At 45.3% G+C, this 25552-nt stretch overlaps 1 protein-coding gene across 3 annotated transcripts in view; it reads left to right on the top strand.

Moving 5' to 3' along the window:
* Window positions 1-25552, top strand: part of GLRA2 (glycine receptor alpha 2) — an 852631-nt gene that overhangs the window by 236513 nt on the left and 590566 nt on the right. The window lies entirely within an intron of this gene.

The following is a 25552-nucleotide window of genomic DNA, read 5'->3' as shown; positions in this document are numbered from 1 at the left end:
GAAGCATTACCTCCCGTCCCTCCCTCGCCTTCCTTTTAACCAATGAGACATAGCAAGAAAAACACACAGGAGACGGACATCGAGTTGCAAGACCCTTAGTTAATATCCTGCACCAAGAACATCCCAAACATTATCTCATAGAGGATAAGACCCGGTGACCAAACACCGACTCCAAACCATCCAAGTCCGACAGCCTATAATGACGCACAAACGCCGAAGGAGAAGCCCAAGCGGCGGCCCTGCAAATCTCCACCACTGAAGTCCCCTGAAGCTCTGCCACCGTCGACGCCATGCCTCTGGAAGACCTCCCCTGAATCCCTAGAGGAGGAACCACCTCTTTCAAGGAATAGGCCAACAGAATCAAAGATCGAACCCACCGACTCAAGGAAGCCGTGGAAGGTTTCTCACCTTAGCGCGCCGGACCAAAAGTAACAAACAGTGAATCCCCTGTACGAAAAGGAGCCACCGCCCGCAGATACTCCAACAAAACCCTACGCACATCCAACGAATGCAAACGGACCTCCTCCCCTGATGAGGGATCCGGACAAATTGAAGGAAGGATGACCGCCTGCCTGGAATGGAACGAAGAATTGACTTTTGGAATAAAGGAAGGCACCGGAACCAGAACCACCCTATCGGGAAAAATCTTACAAAAAAGGAAAGGAACATGCCAATGCCCCCAATTCCCCCAACCGACGAGCCGAAGTAATGGCGACCAAAAAGAACGTCTTCAAAGATAGACGTCGCAAATCACAGTCCCCCAATGGGTCAAAAGGGGCCCCTGTCAACACATCCAAAACCAAGGACAGATCCCATGAGGGAAAAGAACGTACCGGGCGAGGAAATAAATTAATAAGCCCCTGAAAAAATCCAGGCATCAATCGCCCTTCAACTTGAAGATTACGCCATGGTCCCTAAATGCCTGAATAGCCGCCCACTGTACCCGAAGAGAAGCCACTGACAACCCTAAACGAGCACCGTCCTGCAGGAACTGCATCACCTCAAAGAGAGAAGCGCAGGAAGGATCCAACTCACGACTTAAGCACCAAGACGAAAACACCTTCCACTGTCTACCATAAGAAAGCAAAGTTGAACGTCTCCATGAAGCCAGCAAGGTAGAACTCAAAGCCACTGGCACCTAACAGAAACGCCCTGAATAGTTGAAACGGAGGGAATGCATATAAAAGGCCCTGCGGCCAAGGACATGACATCCCGTCCACCTCCCATGCTTGGGGACACCGAAACCGGGAGCAGAAGCACTCCACTATCGCATTCTCTACTGACGCAAACACATCCAGCACTGGAAGACCCCAAAGCCGAACCAGATGCCGAAACAGAGACCTCCGGAGAGAGAAAAGTTGAGAGGAAGGAATCACGCTGCTCAGTAGATCCGCCCGAACATTTACCACTCTCGCCGAATGACATAAGCCTCGGCCACTAAGTCGTCTGTGCGAACCAGAACCGCCAACCCCCTCAGGGAATCCTGGAAATGGACCAGAGCCAGGAATATAGCCCGCAATTCTCGCCAATTAGATGACCGACTCGCCTCCTGAGGGGACCAAAACCCCCGAATCTGAGCTGACCCCATCCATGCCCCCCAACCGGAGAGGCTGGCATCCGTCGTCACCACCACGGGTCTCAGAGGTGACAAAGACACCCCTACCCTCAGGTGGTCTGCATCCAACCACCATTGCAACTCTCTGTGAATCAATCCGGACCCTGGAACCCCGTCCTTCAGAGAACCGGACCCTGGATCCCACCTACTCAAGAACCACGTCATCAAGCACAGGGGATGGAAACGTGCCCAAGAACCCAAAATATCACTGACGCCAAATGTGCAGTCGCAACCATAGAAGAGCTCGGGGAGCAGACAGTAACCATACCTTCTTTACCAAAGCCTGGAGAGCATCCAACCTTTTTTCAGACACAGTCACCAACCCTAGAATAGGCTGAAACCGAGCCCCTAGAAAAACCAGATCCTGGGACGGCACAAAGTCCGATTACACCCAATTGATCAAAAACCTGTGTTATTGCAGGACCCCCAGAACTTGGGCCACCTGCCTCTGCAAAAGGTCTCGTGAATGGGCATGAATCAAAATGTCGACTAGAAAAGGGTGCAGAAACACCCCTTCTGAATGAAGCAAAGCCACTAGAGGAGCCAGCATATTCGTGAAAATTCGGGGAGAAGATTTCAGACCAAAAGGCAGAACGCAAAACTGGAAACGATCCTGCCCCACAGCAAACCTCAGGAACTTTTGAGAGGACCATGCCCCCGGTACGTGTGGGTAAGCATCCGGCAGATCCAGTGACACCAGAAAATCCCCTTGCCTGACCAATGGAAAAATAGTCCGAATGGACAGCATGCGGAAATGCCCTGTCCTGATCCAGGTATTCACCTCCTTCAGATTGAGCACCGGTTGAAAATCCCCCTGAAACTTTCCGCACAAGAAACAAGACCGCATAAGTGCCCTGACCTCGGTCGTCTAGCGGAACATGGGAAATGGCCCCCATGACCAGTAAGTCCCGCACTCCGTCCAATAATGCTCCACTCCAAGACCCCTCTGAAGGCAGAGGTGTGGGATGCACCCCGGAATCTGGAGGAACCGCCACAAAATCTATGACATAACCATTGGTCATCATGTCTAGTTCCCAATGATCGGTTACACTGTCCTCCCAAGCTGAAAGAAAGTGACACAGTCATCCCCCAACCGGCCCTCTGCCAGGCCCACAGCGAATGCCAGGACCCCTTCTTGAAACCACCCCGGGTCTCAGGAGTAGACTTCTTAGGTGAAAAACGCGGATGAAAACGCCGTCTCCTAAACGAAAAGGATTTAGCAACCCTAGTAGGAGAAGATCTGGAATGCTTCTTCCACCCTTTACCCGAAGAAGAAACCCCTTTATAAGGTAAGGCATGCTTCCGCTCCTTAAACGCCTTGGAAAGTATGGATGGTAATAGTTCTCCCAACAAGTTACAACCCTCAAACGGCAGTCTCAACAAGGCCGCCGTTTCCCCTGGATCAGCCTTCCATGAACGCAACCAGAGGGACCTACGAGCCCCAATCAAAGACCCAGATGCCAGAGCCGAAGTACGGACTATATCTGAAGACACATCCGCCAATAATCTGGCCAGCTGTTCCATACCAGCCAGGAGCTCCGAACACTCTGCCCCTTCCTGTACAGCCACCGCCAGTTTATCAAAGCCTTGAACCAATGATTGTGACGCATAAGCAGAATAAATCCCTGCCTCAGCGCCAGATTCTCCGCCGCAAAAGCCCTCTTAAGACCTGAATCCACTTTACGGTCTGTGGCATACGTAGGCACACAATCCTCCGGATTGACTGCCGTTTTGCCAATTAGAGTAGCCAGAATAGAGTCCAGGCGTATTGAAGGAGGAAAAACCCCCTCACCCTCAAGTAAGTAAAGTTACTGAAGGAATCGTGGAACCTGAGCCTTCTCCACATCCTTCCACTCACGAAACACCATATCCTTCACAGGTCCCTGGAAAGGCATGGCAAACATAAAAGGCGTCTGATATTTGAGGAAATAAATGAGACTCTGAGTTTGTAGGTTGAAACACAGGGAAACCTAAACTGTCCCGAACATGTGTCATCACTTCCCACATTACCTCTTCTGGAAACCTATTTCCCCCCAGATGACGTTGATGGGGCCTCATCCTCACTCTCCGATGAGGATTTCCTTGCCGCTACCGATGAGTGCGCACGCTTAGACTGATCAGTCCTGGCCACGCCAGCTTGCAGTGCCCTGGTGACAGCCATTTCACCCATATCCTGCACTTCCTCACTAGACATGAGGGGAGTACCCCTGCCAGGTACCTGTGGGTTCTCAGGAAGAGCAATGCTACCCTCCCCTCCCACCTCCGAGGAGGAAGAAGAGACAACCACGTCCCTTTGCTGGAGCTTTAGGCATGGTAACCAAAATAACACTGCCTTTCATTCCAAAACACTACCCTACATATAGGACCCTGGTCCTCCCTAACAGGGCTCCACCAAACCCTAAAAAGGTCACAATCCTTGTAAAAATCCAAAAAACCACGGGCAGAACGCCCGTCCTACCTGACCAGCATCCAAAAATTGAAGTTCCTCGGTCCTCGCGGCTCCGCGGCGCGGAAACCCGGAAACTAACGCCCCAGCCACAGAGGGCCGGCTGACCCCGTCAGCCGGCCCCCAGTACACGCCTCTCGAGCAGCCATGCCGTTCGCTCAAGACGTGACCCAGCCGTAGCACTCCTCGCGGAGCACCGCGTCCCGAGGAGTGCCTCCATCGAAGACCTCCAGGCCCCGCCGTGCAGGTAAGAAAGGGAAAGAAAACCGTCTAGCGTGGGCTAGACAAAAGAACAGGAGGGGATAAGGGTGGGGGGGGGTTTTGAAAGGGGAAGGGAGGGTCTAGGGGGGAGGCAGGAGGCCTCATTGGTTAAAAGGAAGGCGAGGGAGGGACGGGAGGTAATGGGCAATGGGAAGTGCAGAGGGCCCCCTGTAGCTCCCGGCACTGGCTTTCTGCCAGCAAAGGCTGGTGGAAAGTGGGGTTGTAATCAGCCAGGCGGCGCTGAGTTCAGGTTATGCCCGCCACAGTTGTAATGTGGCATTCGGACTTCCACAGTTGCCGAGGTCTAACTTCCACCACAATTCTGGCAGTCTTATGACTACCATCCTCATAATAAGGCCCTAGTCTAATGGTAATTAAGAGCCGAGATTTTAAAATCCAAGGAACAATCCTAGTGTTGCAATAAAGGTTTATTAAAAAGGTGGTACTATTGCCAAAGTATACTATCTAGAAATTATATTGCTTAATATTGTGAATTTCAGAGAGATTTTGCTGTAGGCTATTGAAAAATAAGGTTGACTTCTGGTTTAATAAGTGGTTTAGTTTAGAAGATTGCTGTGGCTTTTTCCTTAACAGGCGCCTTCCGACAGCTACATCCTATTTAGTCTCCAAGATACATACACCCACTAGTTCATTGAAGGGTAAAACAACTGCAATCTGTCATATATTGATAACTTTCTAGTACAATAGTTAGAATCGGATCTCATATGCACTGGATACCACAGATGTTCTGATGCACATGCGGAATTTGACATGGGAGAATAAAAATGCAATAAATAACTTTAGATGTAGTATCCTTGTACAGATGAATCAGTCAAAGCACAGGTTTGAATGCAGTTAAACATTTCTAAATTAAAGGTCTGAAAGTTTAGTTGAACACATGTGGCTAGATTCGCTCACAGATTCCTTATATTTAATTGTGATTTCTTCATCCAGCTCCATTTGACCATGCACTAGTGGAAGAAGGCTTTAGCACCAAGTACTAAGAGAGTAAGAGTGACTGTTTAGTGGATTCGGTTCACAGGTATATCTAATAGGACGCTTTTTACTGTTGCTACCAAGCAGCAATTTCCTAATACTGGGTCCACAACCTCTTGCAACCATCGACAGGAGCCAGCTCTTGTGCATTCTGGTACATCGCCTTTTATAAGTTGATTTCCTGTTGTAGCAACATAAAAAGGATGATGGACGGAGTGCTGACACTTTTCAAACACTCACACCCAGTCACAGATCTGGGTTAAATCCATTGTTCTTTTGCTCAACATGCCACCCCAGTCTGGACCCAGCAATATGCAAATCAGTCTAGACCATGTTTCCCATGGGAACAGTGCAGCCTAAACTGCCAGGCTAGGTCCTCCCTTTTTTTCTTGTAGCCATATTTATCACGCCAACTAGATCATGTGTTAGCTCACGGAGTTGCCAGCACTCAATAAACCCCTTCTGATCCTCATGAACTAAAGTCCAGATCACCTGTTCCAATCTCTTCACTAACACTTGCAAGTAGATCTTTGTCATTGTTAAGTAACAAGATCGGTCTGTATGACTCACAGATCTTAGAGTCTTTATTTTGGTTTTCAAATAAAGCCTCATCCCAGGATAGAGGCAGGGTGTAACCTTCAGAGAAAGCTTTGTTCATTAATTCAGCTAGGCTCAGAATAAGTTCATCTTTTAGGGCCACATACAATTCGTTCGGTACGCCATCCGGGCCAGCTGCTTTCACCCTTTTTAGCTTCCTAATAACCCCTTGCACCTCTTCTACACTAATCCTTTGATTGAAGCCTCACCTTAATTCAGCTTTCAGTGATGACAGGTCTATGCACCCACAGCAATTCTTTATCTGGGCCTTAGAGACTTCTAGATCCTCACTATAAAGATCTTGAAAGAAGGTAATAAAACCCTGCTCTATATCTGGATCCTCAATATAGCATTTGCCAGACTCTTTAGCTTCAATTTCCTTAATGATGTTCTTAGAGAGCTGCGCCTTTCAGGCAAATAATTTTCCACATTCCTCCCCTTACTCATAATTAACCAGTTTGCTAGCCTCCCATCTCCTTCTTTTATACCTTCCAGATAATCTGCCAGATCAGCTCTTGCTCTGTTAATCTTATTTAGCACAACAGCCTGCTCCTGGAGATTATACATAAACTCAACCTTCTCCTGAAGTCTCACAATTTTAACTTCTAACTCTCTTAGTCTATTCTGTGACTTCTTGTGTCTATTTGCTGCAAATATTCTTATTCTGCTCCTAATAAAAGCTTTATACATATCCCATGTTGTATGTTTGGAGCAGAACTTTTTACTGAGTTGGAAAAACTCTCTTGTATCCTTTTTAAGCAATTCTCTCACTGTCAAGTCCAAAAAAAGAGTTCTGTCTAGAGACCATCTGGGAGGGGTTGTAATCCTATTGAGACGTAGTTCTAGCCACACAGCAGAATGATTTGAAAGATATGCTGGACAATGCTCCCCCTTTTGACTCTTTTACCTAATCTAATATCAACCAAAAATAAATCAGTTCCAGGAAGAATGCCCATAGTTCTTGTACGAAAGGTGAAACCTTTGCACCATTAGCCCTCTCTCTCCAAATATTAGTTAGCCCAAGATTTTACATTATCAGATTTACATAACTTCTCACCTCAGAGGAGCCTACTGTGTTTCTTTTAGTAGATTTATCAAAGACAGGGTCCGACAGGATATTAAAATCCCTTCCTATCACAATAGGGACCTTAGAGTCCAGGGCCTCACAGTATAGTGCTCGGAGGGGTGCAGGGTCATCAATATTTGACTCGTAGTATCCTAAAAAAGCATACTATACACTATAAATTTTAATTATAGTGACCACCCACTGCCTTGCTGAGTCTACAAAACATTCACCCAATGTTGCCTTAGTGGAGCTTTTGATCAACATTGCCACCCCTTAACGCAACACTGTTGATTGGTACACACAAAATGCTCAACCCCCATTTGTCTCTTTAAAATGTACTTCAGTTCTTCATGTAACAAGTGAGCCCCCTGCAATATTAGAACTTCATTATCTGATTGTCTCAGCTATGCCACAATTTTCCTTCTCCTGCTATTTAACCTGAGGCCATTCATGTTCCAAGTTAGTACCTTTAATGGTTCATGATTTACCAAGTCTGACATCTTATTCTGAAGAGACCTGCCTTCCCTGTGCTCTTTACTGCTTTGCTTTTTGATTGTAAGTATTGACTATTTGCAAAAGGAGACTTTTTTTTTCACCATGCTTCCCACCCAATGACTACCATCGACCCACCTTCTTCTTGTGTTTAAAAAGACCCTGCCTTCCCTGGGGAACCTTCCCTAAAACCATGTTGTGTATTCTCTATATACCCATGTGATCCCTTTTCTTCGTCTCCTCTCTATTTTGAATTCTGGTGTACTTTAGTCTGTTCTATAAGGTTTTCCACCTCCTCTGGTGTTCCTTATGCTGTGCATTTTATTTTTCTACGTGACTTTTACGGTAGTGGGAAACCTTATTTGGGTGGTGGCCCCTACTGCCCTAAGCTCTGAGATGTGCTTCCCCAACTCCCACTGTCTGTCTTGTGTGATCCGAAATATCTGTCCGAACCAGAAATGACCATTCTCCTTTTATTAAGTTGTCAGTTTATAAGGCAACAGGTAGAATTCGTTCCTTCAATGAGTAAGACTTAAAGTTTATCAGGATTTTCCTTGGGTTTTTCCTATCTGATTTTTTTGTAAAGGGATTTTGGTTAATCCTCTGTATATCAGCCTTAAGCTCTATGGAGTCCGAAGAAGGAATTAACTTTTTCAGCCGGTTTATCATGAAGCTTTTAAGGTCTTCTCTCTCTAAACCTTCTGGAACATTTAACACCCTGATATTATTACATCTTGCATTTTTTTATAGAGATTCTGTTTTATCTCAAAGTTCTTTCTCACCTGTAATGCTCGGATTTCAATGCAATTAGCTTCAACCTCCTTAGTGAGCTCTTCCATAGAGGCTTCTATCACCCTCATTCTATCCATTAGCGTATTTATTTTAAGTTCTAAGGTATTCTTCCCAGGTCTTTTTTCTGTATTCTTCCCAGGTCTTTTTTCTGATACTGCAAACTTGTCTCTAATCTCTTCTGTTAAGCTTACTAGAGCCCTTTCAATCACTAGCTGACTTCCAGAACCTGGGGACTCAAGGCTTGAGCTTTGTAGATGCTTTCCTTGTAGCTGAGTTTGGCCAGGTGTTCCTTCACTTGTTAGTGCTTGAAATCTGTTCCAGGGTCTAATGCTTGCCTATCTCTCCCCTGTACCCTGTTTGTCTGCCTCTATGATGATATTGCCCCTTGTGAAAGTTCACTCTCTACCTGCCTTTTGGATTGCACCTTAAAAAAAGGCCTTAAAGAGGGGTTAATCTTGGTGTACTCTACTAGTTTGATCCCTCAGCCCAGAGATCCTTTAGGCTTCTGTTTATCTTGTGGCCAGAGTGGAGATGAAGCAAACTTTGGTTTCATGCCCTGAGCAATCTACCTCCCTGTAACTTCATTGCTCCACTTGTTCTCTTGTTAGTAGGGCTAGGGTCTCTACTCTGACTAATGCACTGTAAAGGAGGAGAGACCTGAAGCGGGTTCTGGACTGTTTTTACTGCCTTTGCTTCAAAAGTATGTTCTTATTCCTAAGGGATATCTATTTCTAGAAGCCCCCAGCTCGACTTCCACAGATTCCCCAGCCCCCGATTGCACTAACCTTGACCTTTAACTCTTCTTCTTACCATGTGGGGTTGGGAGACTGACAGAACTTCTTTTCACCTCCTGCCCTGAGTCTTTGTACTGGGCTCATATGGGTTCTACTTTCCTCCTCTCTCTTTTCTTCCCCCAGTGTTGCTTCTGCAAGAAGCTGTGCTGGGAGAGCCATTGCGTGCTGAATCCACTCAGTATGCCCTGGAAACAGATCTGGGCTGAGGCTCAACAGTCCCCACTGAGTCTCAAGACCACCTAAGACCACAGCCCAGTGCAACTACGCTCCAGAGAGGGCTGAATCCCTTCAGACACCCATCTACAGGGCCCACCATAATGCAGCAGACCCCTAGCAAAGAGAGATCCCAGAAGGAAGAGAAATGCCACAGGGCCCGATGGTAGGTGTTTATTATGCCTTATTTGCATTTTCTTGAATTTCAAAACTGCAAAGTGCCAGAGGAGTCAAGGGCTCCCAACTGGCTTTCTCAGCTGGCCCCAAATAGTCCCCCTCAGCTGGCCTTTGGTTTGCCTTTGTCAACAATTTATAGATGGCTCATCACTCAGCTGGAATGGTGCACGTATTGATTTGGTTGAATTTGTAACTGTGTTGAACTTGATTGAACCTAGGATTATCAATAAATTGTAGTCAATTATAATTTGTCCATGTGGACAGACATTTGTGCATTGATAATAATCAATTAACAACCAAGATCTCCAGGAAATAAGCTGCTGTTAATATGGTATTGGATGCCAAAAACCTGCTACCCTAACTCAATAAATAAGAAAAATATCCTCTTTAGGAATTGATTTAAGCAATGAGAAATTGTAGTGGCAACACCTTATATGAAAAGTAAAGTAGGATTATTTGCTTGAGATTTCAACAGGGGGGCTATTTAGAAATAATGTAGAAGAATAGATCCAGAAAGGATTTACTAAAACTTTTGGTTAAATCAGAAAGTAGATTTATATGATTGAGAGGAAAGCTCAGATGTCTAGCTTTGATATTAGACTTAGTTTTGGGTGGAATTTCGATTATGCCAGAGTAATTGGAGTAATTTCAGTTACTATGCATTACATTATAATTTGGGAGGGGAATCTTACCACAAGAACACATTTAGTGAGCACAAGCAGCAGCTCACACTTCCTATTCATGTTCTGCTCCATTTAGCACTGTTTCTCAGTACAAAACGCTAGTGTCCATTTTGGATGCAAGGGTGCTTTTTGCACTTATAGAATAGTGCTAAATGCCGGTAGTAAATTGGGGAAAAATCTTAACCTAAGAGCACATTAAGCAAGGGAAAGTGGTTGCTTGCTATTAATGTTCTGTTGCATTTACTGCTATTTCTTACCGCAAATGCCTCCTTGCATCCATTTTGGATGCTACGGGTATTTTTGTGCTACGAAATAGCACTAAATGTAGACTCTTCTCATGTAATTCAAGCGTAATCTTATGGAATTCTTAGGTAACTCTATTCGAATATGCTACACTGAATTAAGCAAGTTACACCCACCCTTATTTACAATACATTCGTCAACTTCATGAGTAGGATAGACATTTATTATGTGTGGCCATTTGATAAGCATTGAGCTGAGTCTAATATTGACCCTTCCCTTGACATTACATTCACCAATTTAGCAAATAATCTGAATAGTGTCAGTTCAAGCCATTTAGAACACAATAGAGACACACAAGATACTTGGTTACCACCTCAACTTCAAATGTTTACAGCTGGGCAATGCAAGGCCTGCTCATTTATCATTAATCAAAATAAAGACTTTAGAAACTGGAGAATGTATGGATGTGAGAACACAATTTCAGATTGATACATTTTCAAATTGTTAATCCACATAGACAGGATGTGTCATCTCTTATGTTTTTCCTAATTTCTATGAAGGGACATGATAAGTGCCTTGAAGGTGAGACTTTTGAGACATATTGATGCAGCTGAACAATCAGATCTGTGCAATGGGTGAGCTTGCAATTTCAATGACTGCCATAAAAAATTGATTGCGGCTACATTTTTTGTGACTGACAAGCGGTTCAAGATTATATGAAGCAGAAACTCTGGGCCTAAATCACAAAGGTAAATGCACACTTTGGTGTAAATGTACTATTTGTTTGGAATTCACAAATAATTACATTTTACTAATAGTATTTTAAACAACTGAGGAGACTAAACAGTTGGGGCAGAGAACTCTTTACATAAAAAGATAGGACAGGCTTCTCCTTCTTTTTATGCGTGAGCCTCTGCAGTCATAAAATCACTATTAGCAAAATTAAACTTGTAGTTTGTGAATACCAAAAAAAATAGTAAACTTGTACAGAAGTGTAAGTTTATCTTTCAGAATCAGACCCAGAAAGTGTAGGTAACATCAAATGAAGACAAAATACATACTTTGCTTATCCAGTCTTTCCACTTTGGTCTTAATACTGATGCAGGATTAGGAAGTTTTCCATATTTTAACTGTGAGAATATTGTCATCTAGCTTCCTTAATCAGTATATGACGTCTGTTCCTATTTTCAGAGCAGTGATTTGTTAATAGATTCTTACTTGAGCAAGAATTTGATTCTCCGCTCAAGCAACCCATGAGAAGATTAGTGATTTTGATGAATTCAAATAACATTAAATAGCTTCTGATTTCCACTTTTAATGTGTGTTCACTTTCTTGTTTAATCTGGCACAATTACCAAAAGCAGGTGAGAACTATAGATGATACCCTTGACTAAATGTCTGAAGACAAACTGGAAGCTCTTAGAGGACTGTTTCGCCTCACTGAATGAATGCATCCCACTGTAGATTAAAGTCAAAGAAAGAGATTGTTAACTGTGAGAAAGAGTGATTTATTTAATGTGGCTTAACATGTATAATTCTGCAAATTGTACATTGTAGAAGTATACCTGACTACTAACTCACATATTAGTGTATATACTTAAGTTTACTTGTTTTGTTCTTGTGATTTGTTGAGTATTTTAAACTGTAATTTGTAAGCTGTTCTATGTATTTTGGCACTCATATACATGTTCATTCAGATAAGATGGGTAAATGCTATGATAATGGCGAGTTTGCGTGCCCCCTTCATTGATACTGACTTTTTGTAGCAATAAAAAGATCTCTTAAATACGTTGTACTGTAAATATAGATGAATATTCTTTTAATTTGTACCTTCAAAAGGCACTATAGATGCAGGAACTCTAATAACGTGTGCACCATAAATCTTTGAGTAACAATACAGGATGCTCATGAAACATGTGTTGGTAAAAGAGCACAGAAATGTTTTTTTTTTCTGTTTAGAACTTGTTGAGACCATGCTGCTATATTTCTAGTATAGGAATTGTGAACTTTCTTTAATAAAGTTTAATCTGGATTGCATTCCTGTTTGTGTGATAACCTGTTTTGATGCATGTGATTCTTCTCTGTGGTTTGTTTGTTGAGCTAAATACTTAGAAAAGGCACCCACACTTTTCAGGGCATCTACAAAGTCATGGTAATCTGCTTGCATGAAGGGTAGCATGAGTCTTGAGATTAGAGGAGTGTACATAGGTGTCCATCACTAATTTTATTTAATGTTTATGTCAAGTTTACAGGATCTGCTGGTAGAACTGAGGGTGGATTTTCATGAACAGGCTGATGACAGGCAAGCGGTCTTTCATATTTCCTGAAACCCTGAGTTAGACCTGAAAGAGTTAAACATTAAATAAATTAAAGACTGAATGGACAATGGTTGGTTGAGTTTGAAGAAATATAAAATAAGACTTCTACTATTCAGAACTAAAAGGGTCCTGAAGACAATGAAAGATGACTGTTTGTCCATCAGCGTGAGATCCTCTTGACTATTGCTCACAAAAAATTAAGAATTCTGAGAGTTTATTTTGACCATCAGATGTTGATAGGTAAGCATTTAAATGCTGTAGTGACAGAGGTGAACAATCACTAGAAACTCATATACATAGTTTTCTCTCTCATTGGGGAGCAACATATGTCCACTTTCCATAAAAACCATGATAAAGGCAAAATGAGATCACTGAAATGCTCTTTGTGTCACTATATACAAAGGGAAATGAAAAATCTGCAGGTCGTCCTTATATTGAGACTCGTTATGACCTTGGCAGTAAATACTGAATACCGCTGTGCTGACTGCTGCCAGCATACTGCCACGGAGGCGGACATACATCCACCACATTATAACACTTACATGCAAAACTGACAGATAACAGCCACAACCACAAATTCACCAGACCCACTGAATGTGATAAACTGTCAGTACTACCACCCATACTGTTATGCCACCAACATTACGCCCTCCAAATAATGACCCACCAACCACCACAGCGGACATTCAATGATGGAAAACCATTGGCGGTGAACACTGCCAATGAGGATAATGTCACCTAAAGACAAAACAAGACAACCTTGGTCAGAACGAAAAACCCACACCTGACATAATTACACACACCCACCAACAGCACTATAAAACACACACCCACATCACCCACAATCCTTTGCTAACATGAAAAGACTGCAATAACTAGCCACTCAAATCACAGAGACAACCACACACACACCAGAACCACCTATTCATCTGTCCCTCACCACAAACCCCACACCCCACCACATTACTCAACACCTTCTGCACAACACACACACCACACAAAACCCATGCCCCACAAAGGCACCCCCATTTAACTGATGAGGAGTTGCGGGTCATGGTTGAGGAAATAGTCAGGGTAGAGCCACAGCTGTTTGGAGCACAGATCCAGCAGATATCCATTGCTTGGAAGATGGAGCTATGACGGAGGATCGTGGACCGGGTGGACGCCGTGGGACAGCATCCACAAACAAGGGATGACATCAGGAAGAGGTGGAACGACCTAGGGGGGAAGGTGAGTTCCATAGCAGCAAGGCACCAGCTAGCTATCCAGAGGACTAGCAGTGGACCTCCACCTCCTCCCCCACAGCTGACAGCATGGGAGGAGCAAGTCTTGGCAATCCTGCATCCTGAGGGACTCACTGGAGTTGCCTGAGTACTGGGCACTGGTGAGTCAACATTTACTACCTATCACCCCCCCCCCCATACCTGCAGGCCACCCCCACCCCTCACCCTGACACACATCACTCCACTCCATCCCACACAGTGCACGCCACAATTAACAAACCTAAATGCCAAGCCCTGCATGCCATACCCACTGCATGCACATCCCTTCCAGCCCTGCATGTACACCCACCACCAATGAATGCACAGCATGGAGAACTAACAGTCCCACATTACATCACCATACACAAACAAAGGTGGCAGGGCAACAGCAACAGTATAGGGGAAGCTAGAGATGCAGAATATGTCACCTACATGTAGCATAACACACCACTTACAGTCCCACAGGTGCCCCAGCCAATCTCAGCAGCAAGGAGGTGCCATGGCTACCCAGCCCCCACCAGAAAATGCCCCAGGTGATGACAGCAACTCTGGAGTTCTGGATCTAGATGAACTCCGTGGCCCATCAGAGACCACTGGTCAGTCGGTTACCTCAGTCCACCACAGAACCTCCCCCCTCAGTATCCAACACCACAGCAGCCACCCAACAACCCCAGACCTCTTCCCCAGGACACGGCAATAAGCATTGTGCCCACCTATACAGCGACCCCAGTCCACACCTCATATGCAAGACAATGAGGGTCCTGGGGTCAGTGGCAGTAGGCACACTGTTCAGGAGACACAGTCACAGGGGGCCAGAGACACTCAGAGGACAGCTGAGCACCAGGGGGAAGACAGGCTCAGGGAACCGACTGTCCAGGAGGCACTCACTAATGTCCTGGGGGCTTACCAACAATCCCAGGACAAGATGGGTCAGGCGATAGACATCATGCAGGAGAACCAGTGGCTGCAGGAGGAATTGCATGCCCTGAATTCCACCATGGTCTCCATTGCAGAGGTGCCGGGTAATATGGCCAACATCATGAGGGAGTACACATCTCACCAGTGGGCCCCTTCCACTAGCCAGTCAACTGACCAGACCTCCACATCTGCTGGAGCTAGTTGACAGGAGGCCCTGCTACAGGACCCACAGGCCACCTGCATCTCTCCCCCTGCTGAAGGTGAACCACCCCCCAAACGTTCCCTGCGACCCAGACAGACACCAGAGACAGTTGCCAAGACCAAGACCACAGCCAGGAAATGAGCCCCTCCTGAATGTCCCCCTTGTGTTCCACTGAGTCATCTTGTCCACTCTGAACTGCCATTGCTTCCCTTCCTATGGCCTTTGGGCACTGAACCTGTGCTACAAACAGATTGGGCCACTACACTGGACTATTCCCGACCACCACCCCACTCTATTGCACTTTCCATTGTAGAACAATTTTCAATACACACCCTTGGACACAACTTGAGTAATAGTGTTTTATCTACAGGTAATGTACAATGTAATGAACTGTAATGAACTGCATGATCCTGTGCAAATGTCCAGTAACATGTTGATCCATCCAACAAATGTGTCTCAGAAGTCTGCACACATCACAGCAGTACACTGTTGTAACAACACTAACATCTGTAATAAGGGAAAGCATAGCTGACAGTCAGGTGGGATGCAAAGGGAATGACTGGCATTATGCTGCAGTCACACAGTACAACACTAAAATGTAGAAATGTCTTACCTGAGTGTCAATGGAAGTGCTACTGGATCAAATGTGACCTGTTATCCACATCCTCCTCTTCTTCCTCCTCCTCACTGTCATCAGTGTCCACTGCTGCCACTGCTGCATTGTCACCCCCTCCTCCTGCAGATAGGGTACAAGCCGTCTGAGGGCCAAAATTGTGCAACATGCAGCACACAACAACGATTCTGCAGACCTTCACAGGGGAGTAGCATAGGGATTTACCTGTCAGATGGAGGCACTTGAACCTAGCCTTCAGGAGACCGAAGGTCCTTTCTGCAATCCTCCTGGCACCCCCATGAGCATCATTGTACCTATTTTCAGCCCCTGTTCTCGGATTCCTAACAGGGGTCATGAGCCATGGCAGGTTTGGGTAGCCGCAATCACCTGCAAGAAATAAGAGACACCCATTAGCCCTGCTCAATTGCAGGGGCCATGACTCCTCAAAGCATACATTCACAACCATTGGGTAGGGACACAGGCTCACCTATTAGCCACACTCTGTGTCTCTGTAGTTGTGCCATCAGCTGTGGGACACTGCTATTCCTCAGGACAAAGGCATCATGCACTGATCCTAAATACTTGGCAGTGATGTGTGGAGATGTACTGGTCAGCCAGGCACACCATCTGGACATTGAGTGAGTGGAAATTCTTCTGATTCCTGTACACTTGTTCATTGGCCCTGGGGTGGACTAAGGCAATATTGGTCCAGTCGATAGCCCCAATAACATGAGGTATATGTCCCATTGCATAGAATCCAGCCTTAACATTGGGTAAATCATCTACCTGGGGGAATGCAATATAGCTGCATATGTGTTTGAGCAAGGCAGACGAAACCCTTGCAAGCACAATAGAGAACATTGGCTGTGACAACCCTGCAGCCAAGGCAACTGTCACCTGGAAAGAGCCAGGAAATGGAGCACTGAAAGTACCTGCACAAGAGGATAGGGGGTAGCAAATTAAGCTCCTATTGTTCACACAGCTCTGTGATTGTGGCCCTGTCCAGACGATAGGTGAGTATGATGTGCCAGACCAACAGTGTAGCCAAGTCCACAAGAGGTCTGTACATGGGTGCTTGCCTCCTCCTATTCCTCCGCAGTGGTTGGTACCTAAGGGATCCAAATGTAAGAAAGGAGTGACAACAGGAACCATGAACACACTACAGCAGTGTACTCAGAGCATGTGTGTATGTTGGACACTGGAACTGTGTAGGTGTGTACATTTGAGTACAATTTTGCACTAATTAATCTGTATATGTGTTCCAGCATTAGAAAATGGCACCGGCCTGTCCTGTATTCAGGGACAGGTGGAAGTGACCTCACACCGCAGCCATTGGCATCATGGCGGAAGGCGGTCTGTACCACCGTGCAATTCCTCATTGGGTAACCTGGCCCTCTATGGATAATGGGAACCAATGATGATCAACGCCAGCGATGACAGTGTTCACTGCTGCGGACGTGAACGCCATTTCCTTTCTACCACTTCACTTGCTTGTGCTGCTGTGACCTGTGTCTGGAACCTGCCATGGCTCGTACAACAGTTGAAAGGGCCCCAGCCTTGACGCCGGAGTAGTTGGAGTGCCTCATGGGTAGGGTCCTACCCCAGTATGGCCAGTTGTATGGTCCTCCAGACCAACAGGTGAGTACACCATGGGTATGTTGCATGTGACATGACTGCATGGAGATGTGTGTGTGTGCTGGCAGTGTGTCAGGTGGGTGGAATATGGCTGGTGGCAGCATCAATGCAGGGGTCAGGGTCATGTGTGTGTCTGATGAGGGGAAATGCTTTTTGTGGGCCATATTTGTGACAGGCTGGATTGTCAGGTTCATGGTGTACCGCCTTCTGTGTATCCTCTGCAGGTCAGCGCCCATCAGAAGAAGGGATTGTGGTGTGCCACTTCCAAAGACGTGCGGACCCTGGGGGTCTATAGCAGGTGGAGCACCCACTGCAGGAAACGGTGAGAGGACCTAAGACGCTGCACTTAGAAGAACGTGGAGGCCGAGCTTGGGATGGCCTTCCAATGAGGGAGTGGTGCCCATCAGAACCTGACCCCCTTGATGGACCGCATACTGGTGGTGGCCTACCCAGAGCTGGATGGGCGCTTGAGGGCATCACAGCAGCCACAAGGGGGTGAATACAGTGTGTTTGTCAACCATCTATGTTGCCTGGCATGGGATTTGGGTGCAGGGTACTAGTCAGTGGATGCCCCAATATACCAGATCAGATATTGCTGCGTGGTCCAGCTCAGGTTAATAGGGTGGAAAGCATGTATTAGATTGCTAGGTAGGCGGCTTCTCATGTCAGACAGGGCTTAGCTGATACCAGTTTGTGTATAGCTGGCAATGTTTGGCTCCTACCTGCTGTGGTACTTAGCCAATGGTATGCCAGTGTGCTCTCAGTCTCAGTGTGTGACAGTGATGTGTGCCATCTGTGCTGTTGGTGCTGATATTGCCCCTGTGCTCCCTTTCTCTCTCTTCCCCCTCTCTCTCCTTTTGTCACCCGGTCCGTGTGTGCATTAGCATAATCTGGCAAAGGAGTAGGGGCACTGGCGAGTGAGGGAGCTGCAGCCCACGGGACCCAGGAGGCCGAGTCCACTGATGCTGAGGGGACATGTGGGACGAAGGGCACCACAGCAGGGACAGGAGGTGACACCACTGACTCTGATTCGTCCTCCAATGGGACCTCCCTGGTGGTAGCTGACCCCCTCTGGAACCACCCCACCTACAGGTTCTACCGCCACACCCAGACCTAGCACCGCCCTCCCAGAAGCCCCCACCGAGTTGCCCCTGTCTGCTCACCCAGGAGGGTGGGCATCTCCTTCGCCCCAGGCACCTCAGGCCCTACCCCAGTCTGCCCTGTTGCCCTCAGCGAAGAGGCTATCAACCACCTGAAATCCATCTCTGTAGGGCAGGCAACCATTGTGAAAGCCATCCAGGGGTTGGCATCCCAGATGCAGCAATGCAATGCCTTCCTGGAGGGCATCCACGGAGGGTTGGCAGCCCTACAGTGGTAGTTTCAGGCTCTAGCCTCTTCACTGACGGCAGCCAGTGTCTCTGTTTCATCCGTCCTCCCTCCAAGTACCACTACCCAGTCTCCTCACCCCCAACCCATCCCATGCACTCATTCTGACAAGCATGCACCCAAAACAACACAAAAGGCTCGCACAGAGAAACACAAGCAGCACACCTCAGTCCACAAGCACTCACACAGCCAACAGACAGATGCACACACATTATCATCCACTGTCTCCAAGGCTTCCCCCTCCTCCTCCTCCCTCACAGTCACATCTGCACTCACACACGAATGCACTGCATAATCAGTCCCAGACCCTTCCACCTGCACAGCCATGCCCACAGTCATCACAACAGCAGACCTGCAGACATGCACCCCACACATCACATGCGCAGTCAGTCAGTCAGAAAACTTTATTCGGCATATTGCCATAAAAGTGCACATGCATATATATGTATCACCATAAAATACAATACTTATTACATAATTATTAAAACGCATATCTTCGATCTGCTGATTTACAAGAACTATAAAATCACAACATGTCCCTTAGCCCTCCTAAATCAAAATATAATGGTTAATACTTGTAAAATCATATGCAACAATCAAACATTATTTGAAATTGCATTAACAAATAGTCACATCAACTAGTTCATATCTTTTTCTAATAACGATAGCTGATTTGATAAAACTTAAAATTGAACTACACATTTGTTTAGATGAGAGGCTTTGAATACCAATCAGTCCTTCCTTGTGGGAGAGAGTAGGTAAATAGCGCAAAATTGGTAATATAAAAGTTTTCCTAGGAACTGAATAAAGTGAACAAAATAAAACAAAATGACAAGTGCTTTGTTTCGAGATGTTATCACAAGGACATGGTGGTAATATTTTTTCCCACACGCATTTTGTTGGAAACGCCACTCTAAAATCAATCATATCAAATCTAAATAGTACAAGTAAGGAATATAGGGAGGGAAACGTTTACCAAACGAAATAGGGTTCTATCGATTTTGAAAATGAAATTTGTACATATAACTCAAACGATCTCAATTTCTCTGCCGCTTAAAATCTGAGATTCATGACATACTCCTTATAGTAGGATTTAACAATTTCCTTTGGGTAAGCAGGCATTAGCTCCGGATTAAGGTACATGAACTCCAAGTCCAAATTTTGAAAACAAGTTCGAATAAAATGTAACCATTGAATTTTGTTGTGGTTTGCTATCGAAGAACAGTCTTTTACACAGTCCTGTGTTAAAGTGGCCACCAGATTTGACTATACTTTTATCCACAACAAAAGGGGGGCAATGTCTAACAGATCAGTAATGTAACCAATTCCCAGCTCCTCATGGCATATGATATTCGCTACATTCTTGGGTACCATAAGTAGTCGGTGGAGGAATTTATTCTCCGCCCGTTGTAGTATAATTGAGCTGGTGTATCCCCAAAGGCCCCCCCCCATAAATCGCCGCCGAGACACATTTAGATTTATAGAGCGTAATGATCTGATGAACTGGTCTATGCCCTAGTTTACGAGCAAAACTGAAAATTGCTTCAACATTTCTTTCCATTTGTAAAAGCTTAAAATTCAGATGGGGTTTCCATGACAAAGTGGAACTTAGGTACAAACCTAAGTAACAAAAATCTTTCACCTTTGTTAGAGTGTTCCCCCCCATTTTAAAACATTTAGTTTGTGTATTTCTAGGACCACAGATCTTGACATGTGACTTTTTAAAATTGACTTTCAGATCAAGCTCTTGTGTATACGTTAAAAAAAGGTCCAGAAGGGTCTGTAGGCCATTAGTCGTACGGGCTATTAAGACAGCGTCGTCAGCGTACAGTAAAATTGGCAATTGTCTAAAACTCATCCTTGGGAAATCCTTACCATTTTGGGCTAGATAACTATACAAACCGTTGATATATAACAAAAATAAAAAAGGTGCCAGAGTACAGCCCTGTCTTACGCCCCGATTGGATGCAATGGGATGAGACCTTTCACCATGTTGACCAAACTGAATTGAGATGGTGAGATCAGAATATAAGCGTTTGACCAAATCCAACAAATCTTGCTCAACCCCCATTGTATCCATTAGTGCCCACAATTTCACTCTATTCATCATGTCAAATGCACTGGATAAATCTATAAAGGCTAAGTGGATAGATTCCCTTTTAGCAATAACATATTTGCTAAGAATGAGGTGCAGGTTTAGGGCCTGATCCACTGTGCCTAATCCAGGCCTGAACCCATATTGAATTGGTGATAAGATATTTGTACTTGCCACCCACTCCTCAAGCCGATTCAAGATTACACTCCCCAGGATCTTTGCCGTAGAATCAATGAGAGAATTGGGTCTATAACAAAAAGGGTCAAGCCTATTACCTTTTTAAAATATCGGTACAATTATTGCTGTAAGCCATGATGAAGGAATAGAGCTTTGAATAGCACTATTCAAAGTATTTGTGATTATCTGGACCCACAAGTCAGGTAGAGATTTAAATAAGTCCACTGGTACCCCATCAGGGCCGGGGGCTTTTCCTAGTTTCATTTTATTTATTGCCATAGCAATCTCATGTATCTCAAGTAGAATTCCACTTTTATTTGGAGTGGAAATAGCCAATCCCGGAGAACCACATAACTCCGTGCCATGATTAGGGTCATTTGTGGACTGAAATACAGATGAAAAATGTTCTATCCAGACCCCATCTGGTATCAGACAGTCATCCTCCCTATTATCTTGTCCTGAAAAATATGGATGGTTAACCACCTTCCAAAATTGAGAAGAATCCCTCAATTCCGTGGCTGCCATGAGATCTTCCCATGCTCTAGTACGTACTTCGTTCTTCCTATCCTCAAGGACTGACTTGTATCGACCCCTAGCCTGTATAACTAGGACACGGCTAAATGGAATAATTTTAATATCTGTTTTTAAATCTCTATGTGCAGCCGTACAGGCCGAATTAAACCAGCGTTGAGGTTTTACACCTTTAGAGTGTTCAGCATACGTCAGTGCCTCAGAGATAGCATAGCTTAAAGATTCATAAGCAGCTACAAGATGGACACAAACAGGTTGCAAAGACAGACAAATATTAATGTGGCCCTTATTTTGTGTTATAAACTCCTCGTGAAAGGTGTTTGAATTTACTCTCTCCCACTTCATACGGGGGCCGAAATTTCTTTTAAGAACCACTTTTCCCTTACATTCTATCCTAGGTAAAATTGCTTAGTTTTAAGGGCTAGTTTTATACTCAATGGATTATGGTCACTGGCACAATGGGATATAATCTTAAAATCCACAATATCCCGGTGGAGTGAAGGGCAAATAAGAATGAAGTCAATAATGCTGCCATTCGTGCTCCCAGTATAGGTGGGTATTTTCCTTATCTGAATTTTTTGTCATGTCCCTTGCGAAAATAAGATCGTATTTATAAATAAGGGAATTCAGAGCGTTACCTAAATTAGATTGAATAAAGTGTGTAAGTGACTCTCTACCTTCTATTAGGGGGCCACATATATGAGGTAGTTCATAGTTACACAACTGAGCATTAAAATCTCCGACCCAAATCATATCAAATTCCCTGTCCTGAAGTTTTCCTGCAGAATCTAAAAAGTCTGTTAGCTCTTTGAGGCTTCCTGCAAGGCATTACACGGAAAGGCAGAAGACCAAATCAGAGAGACCTAAATTTTTGGGAGTAATAAAGACACAAGTACCAAAAGCCCACCACTTGCTCTGCCCACTGTGGATGGAAGAGCAGGCTGAAACACAGAATAATAACCATCCAGATAAAAAAGGGCCATAGACCAAGTTTCTTGGAAACAAATAATATCATAAGTGGATACAAACTCCAACCATTCTTGGTTTCCGACTTTAGATCAGAGCCCTGCGATGTTCCAACTAATTAAGGATAGAGACTCATTACTTTCCTGGGACGTGTTCCATGGCTCCTTATTTATAGCAATGTCTGTTACATTCTGTGATAAAATAACTAATTCACCAGACCCTGTTGTTGATGCCAGAGATATATGCCCTCCCACCATCTAATTTTCCTGCAGAATATCAATTGGAAACACCTTCCCCTCCACTTGTCAATCATTAACATCAAGGGGTGACAGATTTTGATTACCTTCAACGGATCTACATTTAGTCCGTAAGGAACCTTCATGGAGGGAATTGTTAGAACAATTGGCTCATAGAAAAAACTTAAAGGGTGAATTTTGATCTCACCATCCCCCTTCGCACACAATGGCAGGGTCACCAGCAGGTAGTTAACCAAATGAGGGTTAGCAAAATTAATCACTATGCAATCACCTTCATATATTTTGTTGGACAAACCTACCCACTTCACCCTTCTTGCCATAATGATTCTATTATTTAAATCATCTTGGCATCTTAATTCCCTCCTCATCTAATGTGCACATTTCCTTATTAGAGCCCGAGTGTCTTTTTTCTGAGCACAGTCAAGTGGGGGCACATTAGCTAAAACTAAAACATATGGCACACTGTCCGGCGGAAGCTGTAAAACCTCCATTGGAGTGACAGATGATCTAGGCCTAAAGGCTGTATCAGATTTCAAAAGAGTGGTCATACTGCCAGTCAGAACAGGCAAAGGATCTATAGGTAAGTCACCATGGAAGCCACAAATGGATTTACGATGAGCCGAAGTTTGATCGTAATTCGTTAAGCAATTAACTTGCTGTGAATCTTTAGGATCGGACTTAGTTTCCTGGATGGAAGAAGCCACGGGATTTATATCAGTTTTTGTAGCGGAGTGTTGCGACAGAAAATTAAAAACAGTTTCTTGTAGCTGCTTGAATTTAGAATTAATTAATAATGTTAATTTCTCCTCTAAAGCCACAAAAAGCGGTTTAAGAATTTGGTCCAAGTTGGGCAGAGAGTTGTCCTTTAAATTTCTAATATCTGAGCCCAGTTCTCCTGATGGTAATCTTGTTGTGGAAAAATAATCGACCGGGGTGTTCAGAGGTGAAGAAATAAGTTCCTTAGCCTTCGGCACTTGTTTTAGCAGCTTAGTGCTTTTACGTTGACCTCCAGTTTTCCTTTTTTAGAACACATGTAACACATTTTTTAGAAGGAGGAGGAGGAGGAGAGATAGCAACTAAGGCCCATATTTATACTTTTTTAGCGCCGCATTAGCGCCGCTTTTTGTCGCAAAATTGGCACAAACTTACAAAATTCTACTGTATTTTGTAAGTGTGCGCCATTTTTGCGTCAAAAAGCAGCGTAAATGCGGCGATTAAAAAGTATAAATAAGGGCCTAAGTGTTCTGTAGTGGCTTCATTGCATACATTAGGGGACTGTAGGGAGTGTAGCACGTTAGTTTTATCTTTAGGTTGAGGTGAAGCAAAATTAGAAGGGGTAGTTAAAGAATCCATAGATTGTATGTGAACCGTAGGCTCTAAAGGGATTCTTTGAGTTAAATTGTTAACCACCCCAATCCTTTCTTCTATTTGACCAATTTCAGTTTCAATGGCCCCAATAACTGTAGATAAATAACTAGTTATTGATGATTGAATAGGCACAGCATGTACTCCTTCAGCCCCAGATGTAGTATTCTTCCTTTTGCCCATCGTGTTCAGATAGTAATAGGGCAAATGCCCCAAATTAGCCAAAACAAATAGTAATAAGGTAAAGAGGTGCTATATAACAGTTTGAAATACGTCGATAGGTAAACTACTCAATTGGCATGTCAAAATATGCCTTACTTCTACTCTCTTCCGTGGATGCTGGACACTCAAGACCTCCTGGTCAGCAGGCCTCAGAGGGGGGCCCAGCCCGGCCTCAACCGGTCACAGACGGGCACAGGACGGGCCCGCCCTTGGCACGGGCTTTGCCCTGGCGCGTCCCGGGAAGCGGGCACGCTTTACAGATTTAAAGGGGCCTTGTCTCCGCCCCCCACAATCAGCTGGTGCTCCGGTCGGCTGTTGGCGCAGTCACTACCACCACCTCATGCAGGACAACCACCTCACTTGCAGACACCACCACAACATCTGTACACACGTCATGTTTGTCCTTCCCCACTCTGTCTGCCTCCCCAGTAACACATACACGCTCGCACTCAGACCCCCAACAGCTATCCACCTCACACGTGTACACTGTGGATGCATCTGCACCCAAGTCCAGCACACCCCCTCCTCCGACAACTACTTCCTCTACCTCCACTCCCATCCCTCCTCCCACATCTCACCCAATTGCTCCTAAGAAGTTTTTCCTTGCCCGCCTTGACCTCTTCCCTCTCCCTCCCAAGGAAGGTCACACCACACCAGCTCAGTACCTCAAGCATCCAGTCTGACACAGCTCCACCCCCAAAGTCTCCAGCTGCCACAAAGGGGCACATGAGTGAGAAGCCAGCCCCCGGATCAAGGACACTTCTCCCCCCCAAAACAGAAGGCTAAAGTGCCGCCCCGTCCCAAACAGACTGGAAAGACCATGGGACCACCTCCAAAACCCAGGGCCAAGGAGGCCCTAACGAAATCCCTGCCCAAGGAGGCCCCAGAAAAATCCAAGGCCAAGGAGGCCCCCCAGAAATCAAAGGCCAAGGAGGCCCCCCCCAGATATCAAAGGCCAAGGAGGCCTTCCAGAAATCCCTGGACAAGGAGGCCCCACTGGAAACCTTGGCCAAGGAGCCCCCACTCAAAATTGTGGTCAAGGAGCAGCATCGGAAGCAGAGGCCAAGGAGCAGCATCTGGTACTATAGGCCAAGGGGCACAATCAATAACCAGTGGTCAGGAAGCCCCCTCCTCATCCTGTTGGCAGGCAGCCTCCTCCAGAACCAGTGGGCAGGAAGCCCCCTCCTCAACCTGTGGGCATGAAGCCCCCTCCTCATCCTGTGAGCAGGT

The sequence above is a fragment of the Pleurodeles waltl genome, chromosome 8 (genome assembly GCF_031143425.1).
Source record: "Pleurodeles waltl isolate 20211129_DDA chromosome 8, aPleWal1.hap1.20221129, whole genome shotgun sequence".
Classification (NCBI taxonomy): Eukaryota; Metazoa; Chordata; class Amphibia; order Caudata; family Salamandridae; genus Pleurodeles; species Pleurodeles waltl.
This window is presented reverse-complemented; position numbering and strand designations above follow the sequence as displayed.